General features: G+C 43.6%; 1 long non-coding RNA gene across 1 annotated transcript; it reads left to right on the top strand.

Annotated features, from left to right (window-relative positions):
- Positions 1-4,126: 4,126 nt before the first annotated feature.
- Positions 4,127-22,132, top strand: LOC137157365 (uncharacterized). The gene is made up of 3 exons (XR_010921092.1): positions 4,127-4,213; positions 12,780-12,938; positions 21,912-22,132. It is a non-coding gene; the product is annotated as an uncharacterized lncRNA (long non-coding RNA).
- The last annotated feature ends 1,017 nt before the right edge of the window (positions 22,133-23,149 follow it).

The following is a 23,149-nucleotide window of genomic DNA, read 5'->3' as shown; positions in this document are numbered from 1 at the left end:
AGCTTGTTTCCAGATAAATAAAACATTTAACTACCCTTCAATCCTTGGAGACTCCTTTTTTTTTTTTTTTTTTAAACCTGCTTTGCATGAAACAGTCTGTGAGGGGGGTGGCTGGCCCCTAAAGGCTGTCTAGGTTTTGCTGGGCTTTTCACATCAGAGCGGATGGTCATAGTCAAATACATGCATGTGAGAAGGTGGGTGGGTATTTACTAATGGTTATTGGTAATGGAGACTTGCCATAGCATAGACACCCCCTTAAACCAGTACCCTGTATTAGCAGCAGGGGCTTGAGGAAGCCAAGACACCCAAGAACAAGCTTCACAGCAGCCCCACAGTATGCAAACACCTGGTGTAGGATGAGTTATGACCTTCCCAGGACCTTGATCTCTATCATATTTTGTGGCAAATGAGGCTCTGGTGTGGCATAGTCTAGGCATAGCCAATGCTGGCAAAGGGTTTTTCTGTTGGTGTAGCAACACTTCCCTGAATGTGGAGATGTTACAAGCAGCACTCTTGAAGAGCTATGATGACAAACCTCTCCTGTACCCCTCTAATTTGCGTATTCTGGTCCTGTTCTATTAAGGCAGTAGTAAAAACCTTTCTCAACTGCTCTCAGCCTATCCTAGTGCATGTGCAGGGATTTACAGCAAGATACGAAAAATCCAAACTACATTGCCCTGTCTGATGAAGCTGAATATCAAGTGAGTCTGTGACCTTCCTTTAGGAAGGTGATAGCAATCATACCAGATGAACAGCCATGTGGTGCACAGTAATCTCAGCTGAGCGATGTTTAACTGCAAACAGGATGCTGCTGAGGTGAGGTAGCTGGAGTCAGTCCCTAGCAGATGTTTAACAGGTGGTTCCACTAGAGTCTGGCTGTGTGTGGTTAAACAAGCTGGTAACCCTGCATTCCTGCTGGCAATGCAAATGAGGTAATGGCCTATCTCTTCAGAGCTTCCACTAAGAGGTGGAATGTTCACTAAGTGGCAACATCTAGCATGGTAGGACTCAATTGAAACTGCAGGTTTACTTTTAAAAATAGCTGCAAGTGATGTCCTACTCTAGGGAAGTAATGCAGCAGGTGTGTACAGTAGAGGTATGTTCAAAAACTAGTCTCATGCCAGAATGCCAAGGAGCAGAGTTAGCTTTCTGCAGCTGTAGAAAGGTAATGTCTGTAATGTCCTGGCCCTGTGCAAACCTATAACTAGTTAATACTGGGTACATGCTTAAAACTGTGAAGTGATCTGCATTTGCCTGGGGCTAAGTGGTTGCGGCTCTTAAGCGCTGCCACAAGCTAGTTAGCAGCAAGCACAGCACTTCCTCATGCTTCAAATAGCTGAAGGGTAAAAGCAAACAGCAGACAACTAGGCTGAGGAAATATTTAAGCAATAATTTCCTGCAGGATTTAAAGTGTGGCTTTGTTAGTTCAATGGCCGATAGACTATTAGGCTCCTGCTTACAGATTACACTCACCATAAATCAATATCAAGCTGGGAGGGCATTGCATGTTTGGAGAGTATTACTGCTACTTAAAACCATAAATAACACCTGGGGTGAAGGGAGAGAAAAGGGTAGCTGAGGGAAAAGGTGATGCCTTTGGCATATGTGGGTAGCCAAAAACAGCGAAGGTAGAAAATGGACTATCATAATTTAAAGCAGTTTTCCATTAAGCTGAGTAGAGATTTCTCTCATGTAGCTACTCCAATTAGAATAATCTCTGGAACTAGAGCATATTGATGGGGGACCTAAACTGCTTCTATTGTAGATAATGTTAATAATTTAAGTATGTTTAGCAGACACATCCTTTGATGGATTTAAGGCAGCTGGGCCCTGCTGGCTCCAAGGGAGTCCAATAGGAGCCTATTATTTAGCCAGTCTGGGAGGCACCCATTGGGGTGGATTTTTCTCTTTGCATGTTTTCTCAATTTCTTCTCTCAGAATAACAGGTCAGGATTTCTGCTCTGTGTGGCTCTGCATTTGTATGGGAATATAGCTAAGATCTACCTCTGGCTACTGCTGATTTGCTCACAATGGATTGGACAGCTATGTGAATGCCAACAATTCTGGATGTGAGCGTCCACTGTGCAAGGATAGAATAGATTATATGGGTGAGGAAATCGCATACAAATAGTTGAGAACTAAATCTAGAGATTTGCATTTAATTATGGATCTGCAGGGGGTGCTGTGTGCATACATTTACCAAGGTTTTGTACAGGTCAGATGGAATTCTCTGTCAAATACGGTCATCTATTTGAGTTACAGAGAGTAGTTGTATCTGCCAAGTCATCACTTCTTTGTGCTTCTGTACTTTGGTGCTTTCTCCTTGTCATTAGATTAGTGTTGTAATAAATCTCAGGCTTCTAGATCAGAGAAGTCCTTGACTTTTTTTTCCCTGCAACATAGAGAAGCGAAACATAGATTTGGCGCACAGCCCTCCGAGAAACAGCTTGTAAGTAAATCTGAACTTGTCAGGACCTCATGCTGGGAGAGCTAGTTAACTGCGTTTTTTGCATTGTTGCTGAGAGGCACAAAACCCAGAAAGAGTGCCGTTTTCCTTTGCTATAGTAAAAACCTGGTTTAGAAAGTATAACTGACAAAGTTTTGTGTTAGCCAAGTTTGCTAAGTTTCCCAAGGCTTGCTTCTGTTTGAGTTCCTGGCGCTTATTTAAATAAACACAAGAATAATGAGAAGTCTTTCAAAAAGAGGTGTTCAAAAATCGGGCTTCTAAGTAAATGGAAGCTGCTGAATTTTCAGCACTTGAAAATATGGTTACTAACCCCCAGATTGTTAAAGGTATTTAGGTATGGCTGTGCTCAGCAATGTCAATGGGATTTAGACTCCCACATGCCTAAATCCCTTTTGTAAAATTAGAATGGAGCTCCTACATTAGTTAGGCATTGTGATGGCACAGCAATGCCTAAATGCTTTTAAAAATCTGGGCCTAAATAACTGTCTAAGGTACTTAGATGCCACTCCCCCCAATCACAGTTGTATCTAAACACTTCACAATCTTTTAACATATTAATTCTTACAACACTCCTGTGAGGTAGGGAATTATGATCATCTCTGTTCTGCGGATGGAGAACTGAGGCATAGAGAGACTAAGGCCCAGATCCTCCACGGTATTGAGGCCCCCAACTGCCATGGTGATCTCAATCAGAGTTAGGCACCTAGATACCTCTTAGGATCTGGACCAAAGTGGCCTGCCTGAGGTCACACAGGAAATCTCTGGCAGAGCAGGGAGTTGTTTTCAAGTCTCAGGCTAGTACCGCAAGCATTGGACCAACACCTGATGGCAGAAAGATAATTTTTGGAATAAGATTGACCAGGGATTTATTCTAATTGACTTTTAAACTGAGAGCCCCAAATCAGAACTCAGAGGTGGTTTAAAGGAAGGTTCCAGTGTGTTTGCGCTGCGTCCAGGCCTCTATTCCTGCTGCTGTGTGAAGTAGCATTAGTAGAATGAAGGCTGGGAACTGATTTTTCTCTCTACGTCATCTTATCAGTTACTGAAGGAACAGACAATACCATATATATTTACATAACTTTAAAAAAAGTAAATCTGGACTCTCTCACTTGGTTCCTATTTTTAAACAAATGTTTACTTTTCTCAAACAGATCTGTTTCTTGGTGCCATTAGGGGTAGGGGTTGGGGGGCCAGAAATAAGCACAGATTATTTCTCTGCCTGATGTTGCTTTTAATAGATTTGATATTTTTTTTCCATACACTGTGAGTGGTTTAACATTTATATTCCCAAAGACCCTATAATCTTTCTGGCCACATGCTAGTTATAATATTATTTTTAGAGCCTACCGTAGCTCTACTGTGCAGCTGCATTAGCTGATGGGATAGAGTGAACTATTTATTCATTGCTGCATTCTCTTCCCTCCCTTCCCCAAATCCACGTCTAATCTGAGTGATAAATTGAATAGTTATCAGCTTCTGATAGCTCAGTTGTGTTGACAGGCCAGACGGTATTATAGACGGTAATGAAGTGAGTCTTGGTTTTGTGATTGCTCTAGGAGAGATCTAGCTCTTCTGACTGTGGAGCACAGTGCAATCAACAAATGCTTTTTACTGTCATAACATCTTGTCGGTTTTAGGTTGAGCAACTGATTAATTACCTAATGATGATGACTTGCCTCTTCCTTGCTGTTTCTGCTCAGCTGCTTCTTTTAAACTGAAAAATGTCTGCTTGTGAGACTGTGCATGGTAAGTTTTCTTTCCCCTTTGTCAGGGCAAATGTGTTTTTAATGTTGGTTTCATGTCATCCATTTATCTATGCGATGAAGAACTGTAAATGCTTACTTGTGGGCTACAGGAGTCAGTATCCTTTTAGAAAAACATCTTTGGGGCTGAATTTTCTGGTGTCTTTGCTTTTAAACACAGTTTTGGGCCTTTGTTTTTATTACAAGTTTGAGTAGCACTTAAGAGCTCCTGAATAGGGACTGAGGTTGCATTGTGCTAAGCACTGTACGAACACTTGGGCCCCACTTCCACTTCACACCAGCTGCTATCTGCATGTATGCAATTTTACGCTCTCAGAGACTTCTGTGAATAACACTTGTGCGCCCACGGCAGAATCTAACAGTGGCCAAGTGCATGTGGTAGTGTTTCCTGTGCATCATCTCCGCATCGGGACAAGCAGGTCTTGCATGTGAAATCATCTGTGCATGCAGGTGTTCGTGCCTCAAAGAGCAGGTGTGGAGGGGGCAAAGTTGAGGCCCCAGTGTAAATTGGGGCTTTTGTCAGGTGTTTATTTTAGATGTATAAGGCAGGGCCTGAGAACGATGCCACTGTACACGTGTATAAGCTCATTCTAAAAAGCATTTTTTGTCACCACTGGCCATGGGGAAAAATCATGACACAGCTTCCCCTGGTATTTGTTGTGAATTCTCTTGCTCCAACTTGATAGCTGCTGCTCAAGTTGGCTTTATGGTAGTGGAGTAGTTGCTGCTGCTGACATCATCACAACTGACAGGTACGTGAGCTGGAGGAAAGGTAGAGGTGCCCAAGGTTTCTTTAGCTTTCTCCTGGTGTTTACAACCCAGCTTGTACCACTGAGATGGATCTCTTATTTATTCCAGGATGCACATCAAGGCCCAGTGCCACTGTCTTTTAAAATGCTTTCTAGTGAATGAAACACGGGTGAGAATTATCAGCGAAAAGGCTGTTATGCTCACTTTATTCACAGAACAGGTCAGTATGGGCAACAGAACTGAAAGCTTCTCTACATCCGCCTCTTTGCTGAAGCAACTAGCTAGGGTCCAGTTAGGATCCAACTCCCATTAGTTTTCCCATTGATTGGAGTAGGCCCTAATTGCATATTGTGATGTGGAGACTGGGACCAGGGCTGCGCCCACCACCCTAATGTTACATCCACCCTGCTACTATCAGATTGTAACAGTTGCTGATCACTTCTGAACTGGACTGGATTTGCTCCAGTGATGAAGGTGAAAGGATCCATAGCCCATTACCATCCCTCTCAGAAGACTTAATTCTCTTCATTTTGAGCAATGATAGGTTTGGTTTTCAAAGGGAAATGTAAAGGGATTCTCACAAATAGGCTCCAGATCTACCACAAGAAAAAATACATCCTCGTCTCCAAATATCCACCAGGAGAAAACACTCTCAGCTCCTGAAACGAAGGCTGCAATGGCCCTGACGTTTGTATCTCTGTCTCTGTACACAATGCACACACTAAGCTGTAGGAACCCATCCCAGCCGCCAGCACAGGTTGCTGGTGCTGAGAGAGATGCTTGGGGAGGGGAGTCATTCCTCAGGGTCATGGGGCCACTTACTGACTGGAGCAGCTGCTGCAAGGGGATAATCTGGCCCCTGCAGAAATGATTTTTCATAAGCCATCTCTCTTTCACTGGAATTTTGCTTCAGTAGTTGTAGTTCAAAAACCCACCTTATGAGCCAGACTTTGATCTCGGTGTAAATCTGGAGTAACTCCATTAGCTTCATTGAGGTCACTTTAGAGTCTTACCGAGACCAGGCTCTGGCCTTGTATATTCTGTCCCCAGTAAACCTGCCTGATTCATTTGCTCTGTCTTTCCTGTTTTGTTTGTGTCCCCTGCGGGAGTGTGGACTTTTCACTTGTGTTTGTCATTCGTTCTTGTTCTGCACAGTTCCAAACACTTCTTTTGGGTCGCCTTGAAGTCTTCCCTCCCCCGCTGAGAATGAGCTCAATGTATTTAGCCTTTTCTCCAGACAAATATTATTAAAGCTCAGCGTTGTCTTCGTTCCCTTACTTTGAACACGCGTTCCCTGGATGACTGTAACCCTCCTTTCAAAGGTGACCAGAACTGAAGAGTTTGCTAGATACAGTCTCAGTGCTGCTGCATTCAGCATCAGGGTCACTTTTTTACTGTGTAAATAGGCATAAAAATACTTACCTGTAGTAAGGGGGGGTGGAGGGCTTAATGCGTGTGGGGGATGGGCTTTGAGATCTACAGATGGAGGGCAGGAGCTATTCTCATTCCACCCAGATACGGTGATGCTTTAAAATGTAAGAGTTTTGCATGGTGGTCCTGACTGACTGTGAGGAGGTTTTTTTTGCAGCCCCTTTCCTCGTAGCTATTCTACAGAATATATGCTGCACATTGGTACCCACTAGTCAGCATACAGTAGGTACGGTATATGTATTTGGCTTGGTACATATGATCATATTTCCCTGGCATGGCTCGCCTCAACAATGTTAACAGCCTGCTACATATTTACTGTTCAGAATTACTCCTCTGACTCAGGAAGCTTGTGATTTTGGGTCTGGGCTCTCCCACTGATGATGGAAGGATTGCACTTAAGTCAAGGAAAGAGTGTAACCCTTAGATAGTGAGTAAACTTTTTGTTAAAATCACTCAGTGAGAAAAACAATCCCAGGCACTTTCGGGGTCACCACTGTCTCTGCCCTTTGTTTATTTGACTGTAGGCAGATGCAGTTACCTGATTTGCGCACACAATGGCGATAAACGAACAAACAACTGCACATCTAAATCATGCAAAAACTTGGCTTTTGTGATTGTGAGACTTAAGAGCCATCACCTGTTGATGTAAAAAGGAATAGCTGGCATCTCTCTTACAGTTGTTGTTTCAGGCTATCTGCAGACTCAGGAAGGCAATATTGCATTGGTTACACTTGCTTTACACACAGTTTACGTTTCTAAGGTTTTTTGTTCACCCAGAAAAGCTAGAAACCTGCTATTTTTTTTTTTTTTTTTTTTTACAGGAAAGTTTGCCCTCTGAAATCTTCCTTTCGGCTGAGTAAATGCCTCAAGCAGGCGTAGATCAGGCCTCTGAGCCCAGTACCTGACACCAGTGTTTCAAAGCAAACAGTTTCTGAGCATTGGGTGTGGTGACTGTTGCCTTTTACAGCCATTTGTTTATAGCTCTGATTTTCCTGGAGCTCTAGAGAGGGTCAGCTTGAGCAGTTTCATTAGTCAGCAGTTTGTTTCCATGGAAACATTTTATGTTGCTGTAAGGACTAATCTCTCCTCAGATCTGTGAAACAGACTCCCTGTCAGCCTGCCCACTGATACTTTTACTCTGCTTGGTGCCAGAGTAGTTTTCACACATAGCATGCAGTGCCCACATGTGAGGTTACAGGCCATAGGTCAAATACAAATAGATGTTGGGGGGGGGGGAGGGGGGGATGATGATAAAGTGCCTTTTGCAGTCTAGCCTTTTCTAACATCAGTGCCTGCTCTAGAAACTGGGATAGCTGAGTCTTTTGGCCAAAAAGCTATTCAGAATAAGAAGTTATGTGCAATCTAATGAATGTATTTGCGCACAAACAGACCTGGATTTTTGTCCAGCAGATCTAACTATGCATATTCCGTTCTGTTTTGCACTCTCTGTATCAGCAGGATGCCCACTGAGATGGGGCAGTGCTGAGATCAGCCTGTGTGTTTACGTAGCAAACACAAATAAATCGCCTTTCTGTTCTTTACCCTAAATGGCCATCGTATGCTGACTTTCTCTGGGGCTGACCCATGTCTCATAATGCTGCAGAAAATATCCAGAGTAACAGGTCGATGAGGAATAGGAGGCAGCAGGCATACAGAGCCAGGATATCAATTACTTAACATTTATGCTTCAAACTGGGCAGCTTCTGAATGCTGCACAAATAGGGTGTGCCAAGCACAAAGGATGATGTGAGCTGTTCCCTGGGAGGTGCGGTACAGCCTTTTCTCCGCAAGTGGGCGTCAGTCTCTCTCCATGCATTGTATACAGGCCTGTGAAGTTACCAGCAAGTTTCTTCCAGTGTCTTTTCTGGATCCCTGTAGCCCTCTCTACAATAGGAGTAACATGGGGTGCATCCAGGCAGCTGCACCACTGCTCATTCTTTTCAGCAAAGCTGAAAACACAGATCCCCTCCACGGAAGAGACTGTGCTCTATGAGTGGCAGCTTTTAAAAGGAAATGTGAGGCAAAGCTAGTTCTTGGCTCCGATAAAGTCTGTAATCGCGTCTGATTCAAGTCAAACTCCTATTGGAGTCCTGGGCAATTTGCTCAACTGAGGGAAAACTGAGTGTCTAAATCACCCTGTGTCCCCTTGTACTGAGAGGATCTCCCTCATTCCCTTTCGAAAGGGGCTCAGATGACTTCATTGCTGTATTCTCCCTGTCCTTCCAACCTTGCTCAGTGGCTCCTGGGATCGGGGTGGGTGGGGGGAGATGGTCTGGGAGAGTGGGCAGGTTGATAAAGAACGGATACAGATCATCTCACCAGCCCTTTGGAAGGAGCAGCAAGAATCTGCCTTTTTGGGGTGTCCCTCAGGGAAGTGTCGGAGACAGGAGCCCTGTTAGCATTGTTCCATTGGAGCTATGCTACAGTGTTGGGCCACCAGAGACCCAGAACCAGGGGATAAGCATGGCTTCCTGCAGGTCCTCCTCCCCCTGGGGTCTGGATACATCTGGAGGGATGCATCCCTGACTGGCCTGTGGAGAAACCCGTCTGGTAGAAAAATTGATGTGCAGCCTCCATGAGGAGCAACTTGTGGCAGTTTCTTCCTTTTTTAGCCCCCTCCCACCAGCGGTTGGGACCCTCCGGAGTTGGAGCAATGTGAATAATCATGATGTTGTATCCAATCTGTTTACGCCAGCAGCGCCTCGGTTCCCAGCCATGCTGCTAGAGTTGTGACTCAGTTCAGGGCAGCCTTAGAAATATGGTGTCCCGTGGCACTCTTTGTCCGTGGGACCCAAAGAAGGTAGAGGATGATAAAGTACCTTTTGCGGTCTAGCCTTTTCTAACCTCAGTGCCTGCTCTAGAAACTGGGATAGCTGAGTCTTTTGGCCAAAGAGCTAGTCAGAAAAAGAATGTGCATAACAGTGACGTGATGGAAATAAATGTCACCGGGCCAGCTGCTGCTTTCATATACGGGTGTGAGTCCACATTCATGCTGGTGTTAGAGAGAGCAGAACCTGACAGGAAATGTGCAAACTGCTCCTACAAGGAGCTTGCTAGCTATGAAGAGAGAGTTCCAAATAAGAGGAGGGACTGAATAAAATGTTCTGTGGTATAACAGTGGATCTGGCCCCTTAGCAACAGACTTGTAATCTTCATGTCATCTTGCTCAGAGCACTATTATTAACAGAACACTGAGCATGTGGAGGAGGAAAAATCCTAGGGGGCAAACTTCCTTGTTTTGTTTTTGTCTTGCTTAGTTAAAAACAATAACAGCCACCAACTCAGTGATTTCCCAGCATTTGAACCTTCACCGGGAGTTGGGTTAAAGTAAATTGAGATTGGAGGGGGGTAGGTTACATGCTGAGCGCTGTGACAGAGCCCAGTGCTGTTGCAGATGTAACCACATGGTCAGTGAGGGTTAAATATCTGCCTCCCAAACCACAGAGGATGTGAATATGTTACAGCTCCCAGTGACAGTGCCTGGCTCCTTAGCTTCAGCTCCAGAGATCTCCAGTTCAGTCCCTGACATCAGGCAAGAGAGTGGCCATTTCACAAATGTAACTAGAAGATGTAGTCCCTGCTCCAAGGAGTTTACAATTGAAATTGGATACAAACCATATCATTCAGATGCACAAGGCAAGCTGAAGTACTAAACTAAGAAGAGGGAAAAAAAAACCTGCCTTGAATTGATTGACCAAAATATTCAAAAGTTTCCCCATGCAAAGCTGTCTACCCCATTCTGCATCTAATTTGCCTTGGCAATCATTTCCCTCATTAAATGGAAGACTGAGTAATTGAACTTGCAAGTGTGCATGTAAATTACCATAATTGGCCAATTGTCTGATTTGTGTGCAGACTAGGTGTGTGATTGTGCATGCATTTTTGCATGGGCAATATTGACACTGGGTTGTGTCCTGTACTTGGCAGGTAAAACTGAGGGACCTGGCAGGAGAAGTGCATTTAAGGAGTGTTTGGGAGGTGGAGAGGGAGGGGTTTAGCTGCACATGGAGTACAAATCATTGTTAAGTTCACCAAGCCTATCTGAGTGATTTGCCCACATCAGTGGAAAGCTGATGTCCAGCTAGAGGTGATGACTTGCAGTCTCTTTTGTATTCATAATATCAAAAAAAAATTGATCCATATTAATGGCATGGGGAGGGTGTGGAGAGCAGGAGAGGGTTAGTGAATTTTAGTGCTGGTGAAAAGTGCTGAGCTGATAATCCTGGAGACTGAAGTCCTCCATTGTCCAGTACAAACAGTGGCAGAGCTAGCTGTGCCTTCACACTGGCCCTCCAGCATGCCTCAGCCTATCCATGAGCGACAGAGATCCATGAGAGTCCTTTGTTTTCCAGTGCTAGGCACTCCTAGGCTTCTTACAAAGGGGTACAGTTAAGTCAAGATCCTTAATGGTATTTAGGGGCCTAATTCCCATTGAAATTGATTTCAATGGGAGTTAGGCCCCTAAATACTGTTGAGGATCTGGGCCTTTGTTTCTACTGTGGTGGTGATTCTTGTGACATGGATGCACATCTGATGTGAACTGGGCTGAAACCATCAATTCATTTCACACAGACTGGCAAACAGCTGCCTGATTTTCAGTCATTATGTGAATCCAAATTCTTGAGGTGGTCTTGGCTGCTCAGCCATTTGAAATCTGTGCAGGGTTTCTTACATTTCATCATCCCCAGATCTTCAGACTTAGGAAGTGATGGCTGAATGTCAAATGGCTACAAACCTCATAGTCTTTGTCTCATGAAAACAAGAGTTGAAAAAGTCTTAAGTCACATTTCCTTCATTTCTAACTTCCATTGAAGGTTTGTTCTTTACACTGCATTCTGCAGGGCTTGTACTATAGAATTTAAAGCAAAATTACAAATATTTTTAAAATTCTGCTTGGATTTCACATATGGATTTCTCTTGTTTCTGCCACATGGCGCTTGTGAATTCCTCTGGCTTTCCCCTGCCCTCTTTCCCCATTGACAATATGAGATGTTATTCCACAGTAGTCCCATTATCTGCAGAGATTAGAAAGGAAGAGTTACAGCCAATCAGTGATACTGTTAATGTGATTTTTGAGTTATAAGGCCAATTTCTTGGGCTCATTTAGCATGTTATTAAAAGTTCTTTTAAAATGTAATTATTTAAAGTCTAGTGACCTCTCGTTATTCAAATCTCTTCTCTGACTGTTTTCTTTAAGGCTCTCAGCTCCAGACAGTGTTGTGCTAACACTGTGCTGGAGTTAGCAATAAAAATGTACAGTATGTTTGCATTTAGAAAAGGATGAGGGAGGGATTGGGGTGGTTGCCTAGAAATCTAACTCTATGGAAAAGAAGAGAAAATAAAAATGTATGTGAATTTCCTTTGACCTGGTGCTCTGGGATATAAAGCTATCAATCCACTGAGCCATCACGCAAATCGTAGTGCAGGGCATTTACAATTGGATTTTTCCCCTGCAGGACTCCAGCTGATGAGCTACTCATGGTAAATACAATTATTTATTTGTATTGCAGTAGCGCCTAGGAATCATGGACTAGGGCCACATTGTGATAGGTACTTTACAAACACAGAACAAAAAGATGGTCCCTGCCACAAAGATTTAACAGGCAACCATAGGACAAGGGACAGCAGATGGATACAGACAGAGCATCATCCATGAGTTCATTGCTGTAGAAAACACATAGGAACTCATAGTTCTTGCCCCAAGGATCTTAAAATCTAAGGGATGGCTCCTGCACCTGGCTTTGTGTGGGTGGACCTCTGCACCACACACATTGACTTCTCTGGGGCTTGGTAGGCTGTCTGCACAGAGCTAATTAGATCAAGGGCCTGAAATGGCTGCCAAAGCTGTTCAGTGGTATTGCTCTGGTGGATCGGGGGAGGGGAGAGATTGCCATAGGTCATAGCATTCTCCCTCTCCCCCTGCCCAATCCTAGTATCTTCTGCTTGTGAATTTGTAATCTCCACAGCAGCGAAGTGTCACCAATAGAGGACTGTACCTTCAGGCTCCGGGAATAACTGCATGTAAACAGACTTTTATTGCTTATCTGTAATAATCACAAATAAAGGATTCTCCCCGCCCTCTGCCCCTGTGAATGCAAACCCCTGAAAATATGATCCGTCTTCAGAATTGTTTGTAGAGCTAAACGCTTCTCTTGTTACATCTTTCCATGAAGAATTAGGAGGTCTTTAATATGCTGCCTACTATGTAACTAAGAAATAATATCTGTTAATAATAAAAACCTTACATGTTAGTTTGAATAAAACTCACAGCTGTAGTGGGGGTGTGGGGAAGCTATTTTCCATACACTTAATTTTCTATCTTGTTCTTTTTATTTATAAGGTTTTTTCTTTCCTGTTGTAATTTACAGTGTCGTTTTTCATGAGTCTGAGAAGGATCCCAGGATGTGAAATAAGTATTCTGTGGTGAAGGAGGATAAATATATAAATGAAGCTTTGACTTGGAGGCCCATAATTTAAACCTGGAGCCAGATGAACAGCGTTGAAAAATAAAAGTTAATATTTTGGAGGTGAGAGAAAAATTCAGGTCCCCCCCTCCCCGCATGAAAAACACCAACTAAAATAATTAAGCTATTTCTTTTGCCTATTCTGCAAAATATAGAAAATCACATGTATTGAGGGCATACATGGCAACTTTGCTTAATCCAAGAAAATATGATGCAAAGTCTATGAAAACACCCAACTAACAATTTCTTGATTCCAGGGTTGCTTCTGCTTTCATTTTAGAAAATAAACAGTGCTATTTCTGCCAATGTAATGATTTGTGTTAGTTGAGGAAAAAATGTTATATAGTAGACTAGTTCCTCTCATCTGCATTATTACATATTATTTGTAGTGCAATAGCACCTGAAGACCCCAGTCAAGATGATTGCCCATAGGACAGAAAGACATGATCTCTTATTGCATCACAGTTCCTTAATGCAGTAATGGTTAGAGAATACAGCACCCTTTGCTGGCATATTTCGTAGATGAGCTCTTGTGAGTTGTTCCCCTCACCCCACCATATGGGTCTGCTCCAAAGCTTCATGAAGTCAATTAGAGTCTTTCTGTTGACTTCAATGGGCTTTGGAGCAGGTCCTGGTTTTGTTTTGGTTTTTTAACTCCACAATCTGGTGTAATTTTATGCTGCTACTCAGTGTTCTGCAGATTGCATAGACTGCATCTATAATACTGAATGTACCATGAGCAGCTACACTTGAACTTCTCCTAGGCTACTAGGATCTGAGGATAGTGTGTTCTGTACATAAGTGGAAAGGTAAATTTCACATAGATGGGCTCACAGGCTTCATCAACTCAGTGCCACAGACATTGCTGATCTTCATGCAGGCAGGGTCCTGGCTGACAAATAAGCATCCAGCTCTTTTGTATCTCTGCTACAATTTTTATTAATTTACAAGGGTCTGTCATAGTTCAGGGCAACTGCATCTGCATTTCCCCCTCTGTGGTCCCTCAAGGGCACCCACGTTAGGCTTCTGGCTTCCAGCCATCACCTTTCCTGGCTGAAGACCCATTTCTCCCTCCCTCCTGACTGGGAGTTCTTAAAGGCCACACAAGCTCCGCCTACACTGTGAGATCTCCAGTAACCCAGTCTGCCTAAACAGCCAACATCTGCACTTTGTTGTCTCCCTAGGGGCTATTTCCAGGGTATGGTCTGTAGTTATATGTTACCACACAGCTTTTTTGAAGCAAGCACATTTATTCTTAAGGTGACTGTATTACAGAGAAAATGCATAGAACTCAATAAAAGTTCCTATGTGCATGCTAATAAGCTTACGAGTCACCAAGCAGTCTTATGGGGCCCTGGTAGGTCAAGTCCTCCTAACTCTTCTACCAGGCTTGGGGGGTCCTGGCTTTGGACAGGAAGTCCTGGGTGTTTGCTGGATCAGAAAGCAGCCCCTGACTCAGTTGAAACTCAGGATGTTTATCCAAAAGTCTTTTCTTTTTTGTCTCTTGGTTTCTGGAGAATCCATTTGGAACTAGTCTATGCAAGCTGCACCAGAACATGGTGCCTCTTCATGTGGTTACATCCTGGCTGATTTGCCTTAATCACCACTCACTGTGTTTAGTTCCTGGAGTTGCTATGGTAGCCCTTTCCCATGGAGTATAACACAATCCTACATAAACCGTTCATTTAAAACAATCTCAGAGTCAACTCCATTACAAAACGGCCAAAAGAACCCATTAATAGGATCCAAAGGCTAAAACATGGGAAGGGTGATGAGCTATGTCCCACCTCAGACAATCACCTGGAATTTGAGAGTCTGTAACCAGCATCTAGATATTATAGTGCTGGTTGCATTATAAATGCATAGAGAGGTTAGATTGGGGCAGGTGCTGAGAAGTGCTGTCACATGATGGGGGTGAGGATACAGTCATTCTGGTGGCTACTATTATGCTGTTGTCTTCAACAAGAGGGTCGTTTCAGGAGGCAATGTGTTCAAAGGCTAGAGCATGGGTGTGGGAATCAAGACTCCTGAGTTTAATCCTAACCAAGCTACCGACCGTGGGATGGTCACGTCTCTGCTTTGTGTCCAGTCCTGCAAATGCTTAGACAAGTGAAAAGACCCAGTAAAGTCCATGGAACTACTTGTGTGAATGAGGCTTCTAGCAGAGTAAAGATATTGTGGGGTCGGAGCCTTATGAACACGCGGATTAAACATTTTAAAAGGGTGATTTACATTTAGAAAGCAAGTGTCACCAGAACTGTCTGACTCATTGTAGCTATGTGCTGTTCCTTTGAGGTAGGTAAACAAACACGGGCAGAACAAGCTCCTGCCCCTTGGCGGGCTCCACAGCAACTCTGCCTATTAAAGATTAAACCAGATGCTCTCTGACCTCTTTATTTTATCAACAGATTGCACTCTCAAAAGGCCAAAGTAAATAGGATTTCACATCATGGGTGTAACAATAATCAGGCAACACCTATGCAACAGGTGCCCAAGTAGCATCTAAAGAGGCCTGGCCAGGAGAATCAAATCTCTCCTACCCTTCCTATTCCATCTATTTACAAATTTTAGCTGAAATATCAACCAGTGTTGTTTTTTGGGAGTTCCAGATTTCTCGCTGGGTACCTGCATATGAGCCGTTTACTGGGTGTTTGTCATTGCTGCACTGGTGCTTGGTAAGATTCTCTGGCACTTTGTTTTGCCCTCTGACCTGGTTATGTCCTCTAAAATTACTGCATTCTTGCCACTTAGCAAAAACTACAGTGAGCGTGCAGGCAGTCACTTGACACCTTTGTGTGGGGCCAGGCCTATGCAAACCAGTCTCAAAAGAGTCTGAAACCCTTGACACTGGGGGGTTTTGGTTTTCATGCTGAATTGGCAAAAATGTCAGGATTTCACTGAAAATCCGACTTCAGCGGGCGTTCTGCATGAATGGCAACTGAGCCTTACTCAGGGTTTAGCCCAGTAAGTGTTCCACAAAAGGCTGTGAATCTTCTAGATAGGGCTTGTGCCTGACAGCAAAAGGTAGGCAAAACCAGAGGAGAACAAGTCGGGTTTCTGGGATTTATTGCTGAAAATTACTTATTTTTAATATGGGGGGTTTTTTGGGGGAGGAAGCAATTAGCATTAATTAATATAATATTAGATCTAATATTAATACAGATCCAACTCCCATTGAAGCCCATGTGTGTCATCTCATGATGCTAAAAGAGCTTTGGCCAGACCCTAATTTTGCTTTTTTATAAAGGGAAGCTTTTGGTTCCTCTGGCATTTCAGACTCTAAGAAACTGATGTTACTCATTCTGTGTTAAACTGTGTATTCTACAGTTTTTTGTAATCTACATACATTTGACTAAGTATTTTCAAAACCTTGCCTGGATTAATCCAATATTAATGGCCTGCCTCTTTAGTTAGTGGATAGCTTTGTTTAAAACCAGGGTTTCCTTCCTGGATGTAATTATTTCCCCTGGTAACTTAAAATCAAGGACATTTTATTTTAAATGTAATTGCTTTCCTCTGCAGCTTGCATGGCAACCTAATGAGGTTACGCGTGATGGCCCTGATGTATCAAAGCATTTAAGCATGTTCTTAAAGTTAAATATGAACTTAAGTGCTTTGCTGACCCAGGGCCTGTATGATGATAGGATTGCCTTTGTGTTCATTTTCTTTCCTTAGTAATTTGCAGTGAATATTTGATAAGTTTAGGGGTCATGATCCAACTGTATAATTGCAGGTTAACATAAGGGTTTGAACATATAATGATGTCCTCAAATAGTTGTTTCTTGCACTCAAAAACTGGATAACAAGCTCCGAAGTCTAGAGATCAGTCTAGGCCTGAAGTCAGCAGCTAGAGTTTGTGTATGAAAAGTCCTCGCACTTGCTACTTTCAGGTAAGCCAATTCATCTGGCCCTGAAAAATCAGTAAATAAACAAATAGCTGAATGGCTGCATTAGCTTTGTCTGGATTAATTTATTCAGAAACACAGAAGAGGTACATCTATAAATCCCAAGGAAAGCTCATGCTTTGTGCAAAGAAAGCAACCATTTTTTCATTGTCTTGTCAGGATAATTCAGTGTAAGAAAACCTTGAAGTTTTGCTTAGATTCATGAGTTGCCCTAAAAGAGGGAGATATTGCCTTTTGCATTTTAATCGTGTGAATTGTCATTCATCAAAACCATAAAGGGGGTTGGGCTTGAGCCAGTGCCAACTTGCAAATATACACAGAAGAAGAGAGAAATGGCTCAGTGAGTCTCCAGGTTGTTTTGTGGATAATGCAGTAGCCTATGTGTTTGTCTCTCAAGAATATATTGGAAGGGGCGATCCAGTGTTGGCCAGGAGGACAGCAGGTTGGAGCAGATGGTGCTTAATAGGGTGTGTGCTTCTCAATTTTTCTCCATAGTCCTGACATCTTTTGCATCTTGCTTGGAAATCTGTTAAAGGGTGGAGATAAACCAGACTCCTCTAGTGAAGGAAGAAGGAAAGTAATTCTTTTTAGAATTCAACCACCAGTTACAGAGACTGATGCAGGAATCACTGGGAGAAGTTATCTGGCGTGTGTTATGCAGGGGGGTCAGACTAGATGGTTATAATGATCTTTTCCAGCTTTATAATCCAAGAATCGATAAAAGCAAAACCTCCACCTCCAATGTTATTACAAATCTGATTCAAATTCTGAGTCAATCAAGGGACCATTTCAGGTGAAAGAACTCCAGCTACAGTTGGGTGGAGATATGAAATCAGAGCAGCTTGGGGTAGACTGGAAGAGGCGCAATCAAGTAAGTGAATCTGAGGTTGTAAGCAGAGGCCACTCAGACAATCTGCCAACCTAGGCAAAACTTCAACATGCCACCTCCCCTTCCTTCCCCTTCCCCACAGAGGCCTAGGGTGGCAGATTTGGCTGGGCCAAATTTGCTGCTCTAGGCAGCTGCCCTGAAATCTGCTACCCTAAGTAGCGGTCTCGTTTGCCTAGAGCTAGAGTGGTCCCTGGCTGTAAATGCACCATGAAGGATAGAGTGAGATGGTGAGGATTGTGTGGATGCAGATGTTGGAGAGGCAGAGAGGAGCAGGTTCATGGAGAGTTCTGAAAACCAGGAGGATGATTTTTAATTAGTCTGCGAGATAGAATGAAAATGACAGGGGATATTGGGTGATATATTCTCTCTTCCCAAGGAGAAAGTGTGACCTGACCTACCTGAACTGTATTCTAGAGTTATTCTGGGCTGAGAAAAATTCCCTGCTAACACCTCACAAGCAGGTATGAGCCAGGAACAGGTAGTGACCCAGCGCTATCACAATGTGAATGTGCAGAAATTCCAGCTTTCCCTGGAACGTAGCTCTGCCTTTGGCTTTCCCGCCACTGAGAAGAAAGCAGTCACTGGCCTGGTGTGCTCATCGGGCCACTTTTTAAAGGGCAGTTTCTCACAGGCTTTTAAATATATTCTTTAGGAAACACAGAGCAGAAAGCCAAAGCTCTAGTCTGCACAGCAAATATGGCAGTTCCAAATGGGCAGGTTGCTTCTGGTCTTGGCTCTGGAGGTGAGCAAAAGGGCATCAGAGAAACCACTAAAAGCTTTAATTGTATTTTATTTACTTGTATTATTTTTCTGCCCTCTAATTAAAAATAAACAGCCTGACCACTTTGAACCTGCTCCTGCTTCCATTATAGACAATGGGAGTTTGGCCACAGATTCCGACGACAGCGGGTTTGACTCCTTTATGTCCAGTGTCACAGAGGAATCCCCCCTTCTCTTCCAGTTCATGAACAGAAGGCCGAGCAAACTGAACTGAATCAGTTATTTGCAATACAGAGTCCTACTTCACCCAGCTCTAGCCCTCACCTGTACTGTCACTAGTGCAGTGTTGTAACGGAGAGAGGAAAAGGTAGAGTGACTGGATAAAACTTGATATGCTATGGATGTTCAAGTCTTCATTGCTGGCGTCCAAGGAGATAGATCAGCTCCGGATTAATGAGCTAGCCATGTGCTTCTCTGGTCAAGGTTAATGTTCTCACAGCTAAGAGCAGTGGTGAAATCACTGAGGACTGTTTGCTTTCCCTTTAAAGTTACAGAAGTAAGTCCTCCAAGATGAAGATTATCTTTGCAGCACCTTGAAGCTCTCAATCCTGAGAATAAAACTTTTGACGTGCATCCAGCTGAACAAATGCAAGGATATCGGACCTGGCTGATCTGAAAATAAAGCTGCAGAGGTGGCAGCAGGAGTCAGCTTTCCTCTTCTCATGACCTCCCCATACTCAGCTGTCATGCAAGCTGATGTGATCTCCTCTCCTCGTTTGCAGTAAGGCGGGTGCCACATTCTATGGACGTTGTGAAGGCACTGGTTCTTCCTCGTAGATACACAGCAGGGCCTGGAGCTCTGAACTGGCACAGAATGCAGCCGGGCCAACAAAAAGTTGTTTGTTTCTGGGTGAGGTGCTCTTTGGCCTATGGGACGATAACCTGGTTAGATATGCTAACCCGAGTTCCCTTTAGTGGGAAAGGCGTCACATTTATTTTTGTTAATTTATACAATTATTTGTGAAGGGTGTTTGTTGCTGGTGGCATTTAGGATAAGATTGTTCAATGATCTTATCTGGTACAGCAGGAGACAGAATACCAGAGCTTATGGAACAATAATAAATATGGCAAATCTTATGTGAAATGCCTCTGATTTTGGCTCATTATCAAACCTGACCTGCTTGGTGAAAGCTTTTGCTCCATCTCTCAGACTAAAGGCCCACAGGTGGGTACAGAAAAGTAAATATAATAATTCCACCCAAAGGTCCCAGTTCCATTTCTAGATCTCAGCAGTACTTTGCAAGGAGTAATGAACCAAGGTTCAGAGTTAGACTCCCCTTTACATCAGGCAGAGTTAGAATATCCTTAAAGCTAAGAATCCTCACACACATGTTCTGGGTGAACTAGACTGAATGACATAAGAACTCTCTTGAACTTGTCCAAATCTCAAGCCTTTTCGGAGGCTCAAAGAAGTTTTGTCCTCCCTTTCCCACCCCTCCCATCATCACTTCTTTTAATTACAACTTTCCATGCAGAGTGACTAGGCTAAAAAGGTGGATGGGGATTTTGAAAAGCAGGAGCAGGTGTGAAAGTAAATTGACCAAACTCCATTAGTTTTAAGAGAATTATTTTCAGTTTGTCAAATGAAAAAAAAAAATCTATTAATTCCTGTTCTTGGATATTTTCTCACACTAGATCCTTTTTCTTCTTGGCACTGACCTTATTTTCGGCTTGTTCTGAATTTGTTTTCAGTTTGGCCTTGAATGCATGAATTCATATTATGAGTGGGTTGCATGGGAAAGCAAGCCTCTATCTGCTCCATCTATTTCTCTTGCAGTCAAGGCCAGCAGTCAATTTATGGAATGGCATGAGAAAGACAGGACACGGCAATCCTATAAAGCTCTTAATAACAGATCTCTTTGGAATAAAACCTAGGAGTCTTGACACTTAGCCTCAGCTCATACCACAAGACCAAGCTGCCTTCTCGAGCCCAGGATTAATCAACAGCTCAGTTTGGTCAAACCAGTACTGTAACAGCAGTACAACATGCAGCATGCTTTGTCCTGTGCTCTGGGGATGTTAGAACCCCTGGGAAGGCAGGGGAAGGCTTTACGTGTACGTGCAAGGAATGGCATTGCACACAGCTCCGTCCAGCAGCTGCCAGAGGGAGGAGAATCATAATATTGAGTGGCGGAGGGACTGGTAATGAGTAGAAGGATCCTGAGGGTGGAGATGTGAAGGCTGGCCACTGGCTGAAAAAAGCCCTGATCTTTACTCTTTAAATCAACAGCAATTGTTGAGAAGAGTAACCCTTCTGAAAACCATCAAAGCTTCTTGCAGTGATGGCTCTAAAGGAGCTCCAGCCATGATCTATGCCTGGAGATGGAGTAGGGCTAACCGAGCGTGATCACGGTGCTTGCTCTCTCCTCTCCCCCCAGCTGACTGCTTTTTTCCATCTGACTCACAGAGGAAAGAGCTGGGAGGAGAAATCATTCAGTAAACTACAGAGACAGACGAGTGCCACACACACAAAGACCCAGCGGTCTCTTTGGCCTTGGCGTGGAGCCAGCTCTCTCCTAATCTGTCAGGTCAATGAAGCACACGCATAATTGACTGTGTGAAAAGGGACGTTAGCTAAGTGCGATGTGGAGCTGTTTAGTCTCTCTCTTGATTCCTGTTATCCTCCCATCCCCTGCTGCACTTTCCCTTTGGCTAAGGCAGATGGGGAGCAATAACAAACATCATTACATAGCCACAGTCTTGAACTAGTGCCCAGGAGCTAAGAAGCCAAGCCTTGCATCAGAAAAATTAATCAAATATTATTTCCAGCCTCACAGGAAGCCAGTGGAGTCTCACTTAGTGACAGGGGACGACAGCACCTGGGGCATCAGCAGAAAGAGAGCACTGTGTTTCTATGGAGCAATGAGATAGAAAGGAAAGAGTTATAAGGTCTTTACTAAACTTGGAACCAACTGGGGGGGGAAGGGGTGTGTGCGTTCAGAATCTATAACAAAACTCCCCATGGTTATAATCACCAGAACCAAAGCCCGAAAACGCCTTCCTCCTCACCGCTCCTGCCCCAAGGGTCTTCAAAGTCCTGATCTGGATCCACATTTTGTGGCTTGAGCTTTCCTGCTTGTTTGGATTTCCTGATTGTTATTTTTAAAGACGTGGTGAACTTGAATATTTCTAGCACAGCGCCCTTTAAATAGCATGACCTGACATTTCTTTTAAAAACAATCATTTTAAAGAATATAAGACTGTTGGCTTCCCTGCTGTTGTTTAGAAGGCTCTTTTTGCAAGGCAGAGGACAACACTGCCATACCTAGCTGGACCCACTTCTTTGCCTCTGCATACACACCTGTCTGCTGCAGTGCTTAAAATGGCCTGAAAGAAGTGCTGGGGGAAGGGGAGAGGGTCTGTCATAATCTGGGAGCAGCAGCTTGGCTAAAGCAGTACTTTAGGTGCTCCTTCACCAACCCAACTCAACTGAAAAACTTTTTTTGTTGTTGTTGTTGCTAGGTCTGTGATTCCTTGTAACCTTTCCTCCAGGCCTCACGCACTTTAACCAGTGGTCTGCTGCCTCTTGGATTTCAGTTTTGCTGCTGCTGCTGATACTGACAAACTCCTTCCTGCAAGATCTGGAGAAAAGTACACAGGTGGGTGCCCCTCAGAGCAACTGTCCATGAGAATGATGCTCCCACAAAACAGGCTGACTCACAAAATAAAAAAAGCAAAATGGAATAAAATATTTAGTTTTCTCCAGTCTCTTTCAGATACAGTCTTGTCTCAGAGGTTAGAGAACAATGGTCTGATGGAATGTGATTTTCAGGTTGATATCTATCCAAAACAATAACAGCATAGGTGGGGTTACTGAAATTTGCTACATTTCATCTCACTTTTGGGCTGCAGGGCATTGCTTTTTCTGTTGATCTGTCTCACTCTTTGTAAAGCTCACATGGGAGAAATATTTGTGCCTGCAAATTGGCAATTCTTTTCAAAAGCAAAGGCCAAGAGAAGCTGTACTCACAATAGCTTCAGAGAAGGGCTGGAATGAACAAACTGGAGAAATACTTCCCCCTCTCCACCCAGCCTCTGCCCTATACCAAACCTTCACCTGCTTCAAACAAAACTGGTTTGCAGACACATGAATGCTTTCCTCCTCTCTCCCCCCACCCACCATTTGCTCTCCTAGGCCTCTGGTTACAAATGAAACCAGAAATAGTGAAATATTACTTGACCTCTTTGTCATCATGATTTATTACTTCTAATGTGGTAGTTCCTGCAAACTCGTCATGGCCCAGAACTGTACAAGTTCAGAACAAAAATATGTTCCCTGCCCTAAAGATCTCACAATCTAAGTATAAGACAGAAGAAACAGATGGATACAGACAGACAAACTGGGGGGACCAAGGAAATCATATTGACCAGCATCATGGGCAGCACACCCATTTCCTAACCATTGTCAAGTTTCTTTGTAGGCATTGTGGCAAAGGAGAGTTTTAAGAAGGGATTTGATGACCCTTATAGCTTGAATATAGTGTCCCCAGTTCCACAAGCTAGTGCATCCACTTGTAATGCAGACACTTTTGATGCTGGCCAGTGAGACTCCCAAGCACTATCCAGAAGTGAAAGTGAGAATAAGTGTTCCTTTGTGTCCAACACTTCTAAGGAATGTTCCATCTGCCAACATCCTTTTGCCCATGAGTTTAACAAAGGGGGACTGAGAGTGAAAGCCTCTGGGAACTGGGTCACTGGCA

The sequence above is a fragment of the Emydura macquarii genome, unplaced genomic scaffold (genome assembly GCF_026122565.2).
Source record: "Emydura macquarii macquarii isolate MOO-44397 ecotype Brisbane River unplaced genomic scaffold, CSIRO-AGI_Emac_v2 contig_1483, whole genome shotgun sequence".
In the NCBI taxonomy this organism is placed as follows: Eukaryota; Metazoa; Chordata; order Testudines; family Chelidae; genus Emydura; species Emydura macquarii.
This window is presented reverse-complemented; position numbering and strand designations above follow the sequence as displayed.